The sequence below is a fragment of the Platalea leucorodia genome, assembly GCF_965183815.1.
Source record: "Platalea leucorodia genome assembly, chromosome: 31".
In the NCBI taxonomy this organism is placed as follows: Eukaryota; Metazoa; Chordata; class Aves; order Pelecaniformes; family Threskiornithidae; genus Platalea; species Platalea leucorodia.
The window spans coordinates 191,155-204,229 of record NC_138853.1 but is presented as its reverse complement, the minus strand read 5'-3'; the positions used below and the strand labels follow the sequence as shown (position 1 = coordinate 204,229).

The 13,075-nt window shown below is 51.5% G+C and overlaps 1 pseudogene across 1 annotated transcript; it reads left to right on the top strand.

Annotated features, from left to right (window-relative positions):
• Window positions 1–8,735: 8,735 nt before the first annotated feature.
• Window positions 8,736–9,683, top strand: LOC309601324 (olfactory receptor 6T1-like; annotated as a pseudogene). Its single transcript has one exon. The product of its transcript is annotated as an olfactory receptor 6T1-like (transcript).
• The last annotated feature ends 3,392 nt before the right edge of the window (window positions 9,684–13,075 follow it).

Here is a 13,075-nt window from a genome sequence, read left to right as displayed (position 1 = left end):
GCACAGAAATGCTCCCTTGCTCTTTTCCCTGGACATCCCTTTCCCCTGGCCAACTTGTCTTCGTTCCCACCCCGTGCTCTCCCCAGGCCCCTGAGCTGGCAGTGCTGCTCTGAAGAGACCAGGTCCTGCTGTTGTCCACAGCCATGGCTCCAGGGAAGCAGCAGCCCCAACGTGAAGGTGGCAGAAAGGATCTGCCCACTGAAGCAGCGAGGGGCATCCCTGAGGTCCACGAGTGCCTGCTCCTCCATGTGGCAGCTGGGCCCATGGCTCCTTGACCCCTCCTGTATGCTGGGGCTGCACCCCCAGCTCCAGAGGAGATGTCCAAGATGGGAGCAGAGTCAAAGAATTTTCTGCTGGATTCTTTATTGTGTTTCCCTAGACAGGGACCCTGGCTCCACATCTATGTGAGGTTGTTTTGCGTCAGAAAACACTGGCAGGGGGGTAATAATAGTATTATTTCAGTGGAAGTAATATGTGATGTAAAATAAGCAAAGAGAAAAACAAGAAATATATGATCAAAAGAGCATGCGAGCTTTTCCTGAGGATGATGGACACCTTACTGATGCTGCAGTAGTCCGTGTTCAAACAATTTCCACAGGGCCTCTTTGATGTCTGTGTTCCTCATGCTGTAGATGAGGGGGTTCACTGCTGGAGGCACCACTGAGTACAGCACTGCCACCACCCGCTCCAGGGATGGGGAGGAGATGGAGGAGGGCTTCAGGTAGGCAAGCATGACAGTGCTGACTAACAGGGAAACCACGGCCAGGTGAGGGAGGCACGTGGAAAAGGCTTTGTGGCGTCCCTGCTCAGAGGGGATCCTCAGCACAGCCCTGAAGATCTGCACATAGGACTGCACAATGAAAACTAAACAAGCAAAAATGAAGAAGGTGCTAAATATGACAAGCCCAACTTCCCTGAGGTAGGCATCGGAGCAAGAAAGTTTGAGGATCTGCGGAGGTTCACAGAAGAACTGGTCCACAGCATTGCCATGGCAGAGGTGTAGTGAAAATGTATTGGCTGTGTGCAGCACAGCATAGAGGAACCCACTGCCCCAGGCAGCTGCTGCCATGTGGACACAAGCTCTGCTGCCCAGGAGGGTCCCATAGTGCAGGGGTTTGCAGATGGCAACGTAGTGGTCATAGGCCATGATGGTGAGAATAAAATACTCCCCTACCATCAAGAAGAGAAGGAAAAAGACCTGTGCAGCACGTCCGGTGCAGGAGATGGCCCTGGTGTCCCAGAGGGAATTGGCCATGGCTTTGGGTAAAGTGGTGTAGATGCAGCCCAGATCAAGAACAGAGAGGTTGAGGAGGAAGAAGCACATGGGAGTGTGGAGGCAGTGGTCACAGGTGACGGCAGTGATGATGAGGCTGTTGCCCAGGAGGGCAGCCAGGTAGATGCCCAGGAAGAGCCAGAAGTGCAAGAGCTGCAGCTCCCGTGTGTCTGTGAATGCCAGGAGGAGGAAGTGGGTGATGGAGCTGTTGTTGGACATCTGCTGCCTCTGGACATGGGGACCTGGCCAAGGAGGAAAAGGCAGTGACAAGTTACAGTAGACTTTTCTGAGAACAACGAATTCACTTTCATAGAAACACTTCCCCCCCACACCCCCACCTCCCTCTCCCGTTCAGGAAGACCTTGAGCAGGTCCCTTTCAAGATCTTGGCCTGGTGCTGGCTCAGGGTGCCACTGGGAGCAGCAGGCTCTGCAGGAGTCAGTCCTGCCATATAGAAAAAGGTAAATAGGAACACAGGGTGATCTCAGATTGAAGCCATTTGTGATATAAGAAAGCTTTCCAGCATTGTCATGTCCAATTAACCCAACTGCAGAGCACCAGTGTGGGGATTTTATTTTGTTCATTTTGTTATCGTTCCCTCACCACACCCGAGGAGTCTTTTCAAGGCAGAAATCCTTGGACTTTCTGCAGCAATCCAAGCGAAACCTTGTGGGTCCAGAGTGGCAAAAGGGACTGTCCCTTAGTGCAGGATGAGGAGAACCAGTCTGTCCATAAGTCCTGGTCTCAGCTGCCCTGTGCTGGCACCTCTTTCAACTGGAGGATGATCACACTCACATATTCCCTGAGAAGAAACGAGACACTGCAGAGAGCTGAGGAATCTCCTTTCCAAGTGCAGATCTCCAGACCCTTCATCCTGTTTCATTGCACATGAGGAGGATCCCAGCGCTCCCCTCCCAGCCAGGGACACAGGGGGCTCGTTACAGCTGCCTGCATACACGGTTCAGCAGCATTTCCATACCCTTAGCATCGAGGTGTCTTCTCCACAGGGCTGCTAGATAACTCAGAGAGGCCATCAGAGAGATGTGCCCTTCTGGAGGGCAGCCTGCAGCTGAGCAGGACCCACCCCCACCCTCCCAAGGAAGCAGCTGAATGTCATAAAGATGGGGTGTCCTGAAGGAAGGGTAAGCTCCCTCTGAGCCCCATACCCTGCAGTGCCCAGAGCCCCAATACTAGGAGGTGACGTGGGTGCTCTTCCTCCATGGATCCAACTGCACGAGAGAACATGCAGCATTGCTGTCTGAGCTGCACCTTAATCCTTGCCTGCCACACCAGTGATTGCAAGGGGAAGAACAAGGGCAGCAGGGACAAGAGGGGAAAATGCCAAAGTACTACTGCCAAGGGAGTCAGGACAGGGAGACACAGTCAGACACTTGAGAGTTTCTCCTCTTCTGTGGTTGGGCTGCTGGGAAGGAAGCTCATGATCAAGTCCCTGTGACATTAAGGGTGGGAGTATCTGCTGGGTGGGAGAGAAGACCAGGCATTGCTCTGGGGAAGGTGTCTGCACTGCAGGGAATGGCAGGGAGATGCTGAATCCCCCCTCCCATGGCATTTCTGGTAGAAGCTCCCTCTCACTCCCTGCCCATGTCTCTGAGGCCTAGAGTTGTCCCTTCTGGCGGCAGTTTCTGCATCCCCATGTCTCCTCCCTGTCAGTGCTCACAGAGCCCATCCCACCCACTGTGTGCTCAGCTCTGCCCTGCAGGCACCTCCTGGCAGTAGGGCACTCCACAGACACAGCTCTGTGTGTGCAGAACGTAAGGAGCAGCTGAGAAAAGTTGTAATGAGAACTGGGGTCTCAGTGCCTTCTCCAGAGTGGAGAAAAAAATTCCCATCTCCTAATGCCCACCCAGCCAAACAGGAGGAGAAAACTCAAAGCACAAACTCGTTCCCTTTCATGTAGCCACACCTTGACCTTCCTCTTGAGAAGTCCCCTCGGAAATGTCCTGGCATGATCTGGAGCTGTGAGCGACCCTGACCCATGCAGCACCCTGCCCTGCCCTGCTGGGACTTGCTCCTTCCACCCACAGCTTCCCACAGTCCCAGGGGGAGCACCCCAGGCAGGCTGGGCGCTGACCCTGGCAGGCAGCAGTGTCCCTGCCCCGGCACACAGTCACCTGGGGCACAAGGGACACTGCTCAGAAGAACAGCCCTGGACACCCCTGCCTGCAGGCCTGGCTTCACACCCCTGCAGCCATCTCCAGGAGAGTTGTGATGTCCTGTCCCTCTGATGGTGCAGCAGGAAAGCCCTGCTCCAGAGCATGTCCTCCTCCTTCACACCAGAAAAACCAGGAGAGCCGTCCTGACAGGTCCTATCCACTGTGGCATGTGCCAGGTCTCGGAGACACTTCCAGGAACCCATATGCATTGCCCTGCAGCCAGAGACTTACCGCGTCAAGGTCTGTGAGGATCTCTTCCACAGTGAGCTCTCACCTGTCCTCCCATGCCAGACTGCCTTTAACATCTCTGCTACTTATCTCCTCACCCCTCGGTGCCTGCAGGCAGTGCCCTCAGCCCTGCTGCGCTTTGCAAAGGAGCTCTGCTCCTGGGCAGAGCTGTCTCTGCAATGCTACCCACTTGCCATGAGCTGCCTCCATCCCAGGAGCCCAGCCCAGCGCAGCGGCAGAGGCCCAGCTCAAGGCAGCACTTTCTCTGCCCCTCTGGGCTCCCTCCAGGTGTCCCTGGGGCTCCAGGGAAACCTGCTGTGAAAGAGACTGAAGTAATAACTTGTGGTCCCTCTCTCACCTCTGGAGAGATAAAGAAGTAACTCTCCAACAGAGTCATTTCTCCTATCAGAGAGAGAATTGGGCATGAGAATCACCTTTCCTTACTTCTGGTAATGGGACAGAAAACCTGGACAGTGACACATCTCCTTTACCCCTGCTGAGGGAAGGGATTCAGCTGAGTCAGTTGAGGCTTCTCATCCTTTGTTTGTAGTCCTGGGGCTGGAAGGGCACTCAGCTCTCACCTACGGCTGCCACAAACCCACAGGAGATGGGATTCCTCTTGCCTCCATTCAGTTGGACACAAAATAGCAACCTGGTGCCTGGGAGCTTCTTGTCTCAGCTCCCGTGGTAATTGCTGGGGATGGAGGCAAGGAGTGAGCTGTTCAGACTCAAACACCTGGTGACATCTGAAGTGTCAGAGGTGGTCCAAGATATGTGCAGGTAACTGCAAGCTGTAATGCAGCAGCTCATAGAGAGGGCAGTATCTGGAGGCATCATCTTTGAGCTTAGAGGGGACTTCCTTTGGCCAACAGCAGATGCCCATGTTTAGAACATCTGAACTTTTCCCTACTCCTTATGTTCAGGGCAGCCTCTTGAGGTAGTCAGGGGGGCAGATGTAGCCATTGCCACAGCCATCAGCCATCTTCTCCATCAGCTGCATATACTAGATCACCATTGACTGTAATGGCAGAAGTCTCATGGACATCCTTACATTGCCTAACCTCATTCAGGGCAGCTACTCAGCGACCAAATAGAGGCCTGTAGTGCTATGCGAGATGCCAGGGCTCTCCAGCACAACTGCGTGTTTGACACCATTTGACTCTGTTTCCCACAGCATTCTTCTGGAGAAACTGTCTGCTCACGGCTTGGACATGCTTACTCTCTGCTGGGTAAAAAACTGGGTGGATAGCTGGACCCAAAGAGTGGTGGTGAATGGAGTTCAATGCAGTCTGTGGCTGATTACAAGTGGTGTTCCCCAGGGCTCAGTATTGGGACCAGTTCTGTTTAATACCTTTATCAACAATCTAGATGAGGGGATCGAGTGCACCCTCAGAAGGTTGGCAGGCAACACCAAGTTGGGTGGGAGTGTTGATCTGCTGGAGGGTAGGAAGGCCCTACAGAGGGACCTGGACAGACTGGATCGATGGGCTGAGGCCAGCTGTATGAGATTCAAAAGGCTCAGTGCCTGGTCCTGCACTTAGGTCACAACAACCCCATGCAACGCTACAGGCTTTGGGAGGAGTGGCTGGAGAGTTGCCCAGAGGAAAAGGACCTGGGGGTGTTGGTTGACAGCCAGCTGAATGTGAGCCGGCCGAGTGCTCAGGTGGCCAAAAAGGCCGATAGCATCCTGGCTTGTATCAGGAATAATGTGGCCAGCAGGACTAGGGAAGTGCTCATCCCCCTGTACTTGGCGCTGGTGAGTCTGCACCTCAAATACTGTGTTCAGTTTTGGGCCCCTCACAACGAGCAAGACATTGAGGTGCTGGGGCATGTCCAGAGTAGGGCAACAAGGCTGGTGAAGGGTCTAGAGAACAGGTCTTACGGCTGAGGGAACTGGGGTTTTTTAGCCTGGAGAAAAGGAGGCTGAGGGGAGACCTTCTCGCGCTCTACAGCTACCTGGAAGGAGGTTGTAGCCAGGTGGGTGTCAGTCTCTTCTCCCAAGTAACAAGCAATAGGACAAGAGGAAAAGGCCTCAAGGTTCACCAGGGGAGGTTTAGATTGGAGCAAAGGAAAAATTACTTCTCTGAAAGGGTAGTCATGCACTGGAACAGGCTGCCCAGGGAAGTGGTTGAGTCCCCATCCCTGGAGGTACTTAAAAGACAGGTAGACGTGGTGCTTAGGGACATGGTTTAGTGGTGGACTTGGCAGTGCTAGGTTAAAGGTTGGACTCAATGATCTAAAGGGTCTTTTCCAGCTTCAGCGATTCTATGATTCTCTGATAATTTGGGAAACATCTCTTCTACCGATCTGCAGAGCCACTGCAATGGCCTCCTTCCAATTTCCCTTTAAACCTTCTCTTGACTATCATGCCTACAGCAACATAAACTGTATATGAAACGGAGGGAGCAGTGGGTTCTATCAGCCCCTGCTCTACACCTCCTGCCTGCACTGGGAAATGAAGAAATGGGTTGAAAGGAGAAGTGATCTGGGGCCCAGCTTAGACAAGTGCAGGCTCATCCAGTCCACTGTGAAGTCGGGAGATCAGGAAGAAATCCATGGGCAGAGGCTTGTGCTCTGCCAGACAGTGCGAGAGGATGGGGCTGGCCTGCCTACACGGAGTGCAAAGGAGGTCCTATTTTCATGAGCCCTGTGGAGAAAGGGGGACTAAGAGGCTATCTGTACTCAGGGAGAAGGAAAGTCTTCTTCCATGTCATCAAGGAGGAGACTCCCAAAGCCTTGAAGAATGAGATTCCTCTCTCTCAGCTTTAGGGGAACAATTCCACCCAAAGAGAGATACCTTGTCCTATTTCAGATGCACTACGATGGGCAGAGAGGCCTTCACAGTGTTGCCAGTTTTAGCACCAAACCCTCAGGACGTCGGCTTCCTTCTGGACTGGAAGGAGACAGTCAGGTGGCCCTTAGACAGCAATGAATGATCTCTGCAAATCTCCCAGAGGTCTGCAATGAAGAGGCCAGGTGTCAATTGGTCAGTCAGGGCTCCCCTTGCAAGTGCAGAAGAGGAATCGACTCCTCTCCTCTACCTTTAGAAATCCATTTCTGCAATAAGTTGAACTGTGTCCTGAACTTCATTGGCAAACCCCAGGAAAACTAAGGAGATTACTCTGACACTAAAAACCACCTATCATTGAGGTGTCCAACATTGTAAAGACAAGGCAGGTAGCATGGAAGTCACTCCACAGAAGCTGCTTTCACGGTTTACATCTCTTGACAGCACCTTTTAAGATTTTCTGCCTCTCCCTCGGAGAATACTTCACAGAATGGATCTCGACTTCTGCAGGGGTTAGGTCACCATGCTGCCAGCTATCATTGTCATTAATCTCCCCTCACCCTCTCAGAGCTGCTCTGCTGAGGAACCCTTTAGCACCCAAGGCCATGACTCCTCAGGGAACGTACCGAAGGCCTTAGAAATGTTCTCCACAAAAGGGGGAGAAAAATCGGAGACTCCTTCAGTCTGGAGGAAGTGCCTCAGCACAAATGGCATTCCCAGCTGACCCACAAAGGCTTTACAAGAGCCTTGAAAGGAGCCCTGACAGACTGTTCTTTAGGGGTTGTAGGAGGAAAGGAGACGATGCTTCACGCAAAGTCTGCTGGGCTTCTCTTTCCCCCGGCTAATGCTCCCAGTACATCATAGATTCATGTCAGTGGTTTATCACATTTCAACTCAATTTTCATTGATTTGGCTGTTTTTTAATTCCTGGCCTGCCTGCCTTCTTACCTGCTACCCTCCTTTGACATTCCTCCTTTCCCTGTGATATTTCTCGGGAAGCGAGACCTGTGTCAGGATCTCTACCCCTTCCTTTGATGTGGGCTTGTTGGCCCATCTCAGCTGAGCCGCACAGAGCCCGATGGGTCTAAGGTTTTCAGGCTTGTGTAGGTCTTGTGAGCAAAAAGAGCAGGACAGGAAGGAGATGGCCCGCATAGGGGAAGGCTGTTTGGAAAGAAGCGCTGCATCAGGAATTCGAACTTTCCAAGCCCTCAGAAAATAAATTCTTGACTTGGTAAGGATGAACTCCTTACCAAACCAGGCTTCATTCCACAGGAAAGAAAAGAAAAACAGAAAAAGAAACAAAGCCCCAAACACCACAGGAGAGAGAAGGCTCAGTCTCTCATTAGTTTATTTAGTTTCTTTATTTGTTTGCTCTACAAGGTAATTTTTATCCCCCAACTGAATGAATTTCCCTTCTCCGCCTCCCTCCCCCCCATCTTTTTCAATCTTGTTATGCTCTTATCTTTTTCCTTTGTTTATTCCCCTCTTCTCTGCTGCTTTTCAAATCTTCTTTTCTTTTTCCCTCCGACAGCCAGAAAGGTTTATCAAAACTGTTCTTCAGCAAGAAAGTTGTCAGTGACTGAGGAGGTATCTGTTTATAAAGCTTTCTGTTCTACCTGACAAAGGTCAAGCGTGGATGGAAGGACAGTCCTGAAAATGGAATAGTTTTAAACATGGGATGTTTGTCTTCTCCCTCTTTGGCTCTGGTTTTCCCTGAAAACCAAACCTTTCCCAGGGAATAAAACTCTCCTCTTCTCTCACTCGCCTTCTTACCTTTACTTCCCACACGCCCCATCATTTCTCACCATCTTCATGCCGCCTTCTCTCTGCTTCTGTCCTAACCAAAAGGTTAAAGGCACTTGGCTGAGCTGTTTTATCTTGCACTAGAATGCATTGTAGCTCATCCTAAAAGACACCTTTAAATAGATTAGAATAAAAACGGTTGAGAAACATCTGTTTTTTCCCCACTGCCTGTAAAGGGACTGTTGGGTAAAGAGCTCAAATACAATAACTTGCATCGTGTTTATGGTGGATTCCTTCTCTAACCCCCATACTAAGTTTGCTCCTAGTGCATAAAATGGTGCCTTCTTGCTCTAGGTTGATTCTTCGCTCCTCTCTTCTGTTTTCCTTCCAGCCTTTGCGTGAACATCTCCGTGAACGCCTTTTCTCGTCCTTCTACATTCTTTCGCTCTGTCTCATCTCCTTGTAACCTCCTCAAGCATTGTTTCCTCCTCTGACCATCTGCCCTTGCTCACTGCAGCTCCGATGCAGAAATGGTGAACCACACGACTGTCACAGAGTTCCTTCTCTTGGGCTTCCCCTCCCGCCACCATCAGCAGCGCCTAATGGCAATCCCTCTCCTGGCTTCGTACCTGGTGATCTTAGTGGGAAACTTGCTCATCATTGCCCTCGTTCTGCCTGGAAGAGACCTCTGCAGGCCCATGTACTTTTTCCTCTGTAACCTCTCCTGCTTGGACATCTTCATCGCTACATCCATCGTACCCAAAGCCATAGGAAACTTGCTGATGGGCAGCAAAGCCATTTCCTTCCCAGGCTGCTTAACTCAGGGCTACTTCTACTCCCTTCTGGGCTACATCGAGTTTGTCCTTCTGGCTCTCATGTCCTAAGACCGTTATGTGCCCATATGCCACCCTCTGCAGTACCCCATGCACATGACCGGTCAGCTTTGCCTTCAGCTACTCTTGGGCTCGTGGGCTGCAGGCTTCCTGGCCACCATTGTCTCCACTGTCCTGGTTGCCAGGATGCCCTTCTGCAATGCCAATCGTATTGACCACTTCTTCTGCGACGGCGTGCTTTTGATCAAGTTGTCCTGGGCACAAACACAGATTGTTGAGCTGATCACCTTCATGGCCTCATCCATCATCCTACTTGGCTACTTGGGCATGACAGCAGTGTCCTACCTTTACATCATTAACAACATACTGAGGTTGCCCTCAGCTTCCTCACGGCACAAGGCATTCTCTACATGCTCCTCTCACTTCACCTTTGTCATCTTGGGCTATGGCAGCTGCATATTCATGTATGTCCAGCCTTCAAGTCACCACATATCCTACAACAAGGCAGTGGCCCTTCTCAGTGCAGTGGTAACTCCTTTGATGAGTCCCTTTCTTTTCAGCCTGAGGAACCAGATGATGAAAGATGCTCTCAAGGCAGGCTTGAAGAGAAAGGTGATCATCTTCAGGCAACACTTTTCCACCTGAGAAGAGTTTTTGTAAGTGGATTTTGGAAGGGGAGAGGGGTGGGGAGGGCAAACACTTGATGATGACATATTTGCAGGAATGAGACCTTTCTTTCTTAGCAGTGTAAAGATTCCTGAAATGAATATCACACCAGGTGCTCTCCTGCAATAGATCATCCTAAGAAGACCTTACCTAGCAATGCCTTTCAAATGACCTACAAGCACTTTACAAACCCTGGTGAATACCGCAATGGCATTTTCTACGTGTGGAAACCGAGACAGAAAGCAACAAGCAGAGGGCTTCATGCCTCCATGGCACGCCCAATTCTCAACAAGCTTCATCCTCCGCCAGTTCTGATGCAACTTCTCCTTGCTTCTAAATCTGGTTTCCTGATTATTTTGGTGGCAGATCTTTGTTGAACCTCTTAGCCTTTAGGAAATGACAGAAAATAGGTGGAACACAATCAAAAGAACAATAATAGCTTTATTTCTCTACCAAGTGGCACTTACATCTCCATTAACCTCTTGTTAGAACAAAAACATACCTAAGATAAAGTCCAGTTTAACAGCCTCAAATTACCTCTCTTCTACTTTGGTACAAAATCTGGAATATTGGTCAGAAATGTAGTTTTGAGTAACAAGGCAGCTGTCTCCAGATCAGGTCTGCCGAAGTAAATGTCCTGTCCTTGACGCAATGCTCTCAGAGCCAATACTTCAGCTGATCTAGCAAATTCAGGGGAATTAACTTATTCCAACATTGAGTTTTATGACTGCAATGTCTAAAAAGATGAGTTCATTGCCTGGTCTCCTTTGACAGCAGGCAGGAAGGAGCAGTACAGAAGATGGTGTCATCTCCTCCTGTAGTGGTCTATAACACTTCAGGGGAACTGTACTTAGCACAGGCTCGGCAGGTCAATACCTGATGCACATTTGGGCTGAAGCACTGCATCTCTGCAATCAGGCAAGCTCAGACTTGCCATAAGGAATCCTGGTACCAAGTGTCCAAGACCCTGTGTGTTGAAAGGCTTTTCCTCAGAGCAGAGGGATAGCATGGAGAAAAGAGAGCTGCATGTCTTTCTAGCCTCAGGTCTAAAGACCCGCCATGAAATGCCTCTTTCATTGAACTGAGGATAAGTCCCCAGCTTGAAGAAATTAGATCTTTCCCTTTCACCTTACTGGCTGTCCTGCCTAATGATGGGACAAAAAAAAGGGGATTCTCATGCCCAAGTCCTTTCCTGAAAAGAGAAATGACACTGCGGGAAGTAAGTGCCTCTTCCCAGCTGAGAGAGGGAACATCAGTGATGCCTTCAGCCTGTTTCACAGCAGGTTCCCCTGCAGCCCCAGGGACACCTGGAGGGAGCCCAGAGGGGCAGAGAAAGTGGTGCCTTGGGCTGGGCCTCTGCTGCTGAGCTGGGCTGGGCTCCTGGGATGGAGGGAGCTCGTGTCAAGTGGGCAGCGCTGCAGAGAGACAGCTCTGCCCAGGAGCAGCTCCTCTGCAAAGCGCAGCAGGGCTGAGGGCACTGCCTGCAGGCACTGAGGGGAGAGGAGCGAGGCAGAGAGAGCTGAAAGGCAGTCTGCGGTGAGAGGATGCTGAGAGTTCACTGGGGGGAGGGATCTTCACATCCCTCTGCATGGTAAGTCTCTGGGTACAGGACAATGTAGCTGGTGTTCCTGGAGGGATATCCGAAAGCTGCTACATCCGACAGCACATAGGATCTTTCAGGAGGACTCTCACAGTTTCTCTAAGGTAGAGGAGGAGGATGGGCTACGGAGCAGGGCTTCCCTGCTACACCATCAGGACAGGGCAGAATGGCTGCCTTCTTCTGGGTACCACTCCGGGGTTTTGAAGATAGGTGGGAAGCCAAGGGTGCCCAGGGCTGTCCTGCAGAGCAGTGGGGAGAAGCTGTGGGTGGAAGCAGTGACCCTTGTCAGGGCAGGATCCTTCCGCTGTCCAGAGGGTGCAGCATGGGTCAGGGCTGCTCAGACTTCTACATCACCTAGAGGACATTTGCAGAGGGTCATTCTAAAGACGGATGTCAAGGTAGAGGATTACCTGAAAACATAGAAATCTGTGTTTTGGGTTTTCTCCTGTTGGTTAGCTGGGTGGGCAGTGGGAGATGGGAATTTATTTCTCTGCTCTGGAGTAGGCACTGAGACCCCAGTTCTCACTAGGACTTGTCTGAGCCGCTCCTTAGCCCCTGCACACACAGAGATGCCCCTGGGCAGTGCCCTACTGCCAGGAGGTGCCTGCAGGGCAGAGCTGAGCACACAGCAGGAGGGATGGCCTCTGTGAGCATGGAGAGGGAGGAGATGTGAGGACAGAGGAAGAAGTCATGGCCAAGAAGAGCTCCAGGCAGCAGAGCCATGGGCAGGAAGGAAGAGAGACCTGCTGCCAGAAATGCTGTGGGAGTGGGGAATCAGACATCTCCCTGCCATCCCCTGCAGTGCAGGTGCTTTCCCTGGAGCAACCCCCTGGTCTTCTCACTCACACAGCAGAGCCTCTGCCCTGATTGTCATGGGGACACAGCCATGAGTTGCCTTCCAATCAGCCTGACCACCAAAGAGGAGAAAAACTCACGTGTCTGACGGTGTCTGAGGAGGTTGGAGATCTGCACTTGGAAACGGGATTCCTCTGCTCCCAGCAGTGGCCTCTTTGTTTTGGGGGGAACACCCGAGTGCGATAGTCCTCCAGCTGGAAGAGCTGCCAGCACAGGGCAGCTGAGAGCAGGGCTGATGGACAGAGCGGCTGTCCTCACTCCCCACACCTCTGCTCTGCAGTCAGGTGAATTGGGAGTGATAATGCTGAAAAGCTCTTTGATATCACGATACATGAGATCACCCCAAGTTTCTATTTCCTTATTGCTGTAGGGCAGGACTGACTCGTGCAGAGCCCCAAGCAGAGCCTCCTGCTCCCTGGGGCACCCTCAGCCAGCACCAACCAGAGCTCAACAAAGCTCTTCCCGAAAACTGAAAGGTAGTTTGGGGGCTTTCTATAATAAACTGAGTACATTTTTCTCAAAGCAGTCAGCCCTAATTTCTCCCTTTCTTTACCTCCTTGAACAGATCCCCATGCCCAGAGGGATAAAATGTCCAATGGCAGCTCCATCACCCACTTCCTCCTCCTGGCCTTTGCAGACACGCGGGACCTGCAGCTCTTGCACTTCTGGCTCTTCCTGGGCATCTACCTGGCTGCCCTCCTGGGCAATGGCATCATCATCACTGCCGTAACCTGCGACCACCGCCTCCATACCCCCATGTACTTCTGCCTCCTCAACCTCTCCATCCTTGGCCTGGGCTTCATCTCCACCACTGTCCCCAAAGCCATGGCCAGTTCCCTTTGGGACACCAGGGCGATCTCCTGCGCAGGATGTGCTGCCCAAGTTTTCCTTCTTGTAGTTTTGATTTCAGCAGAGT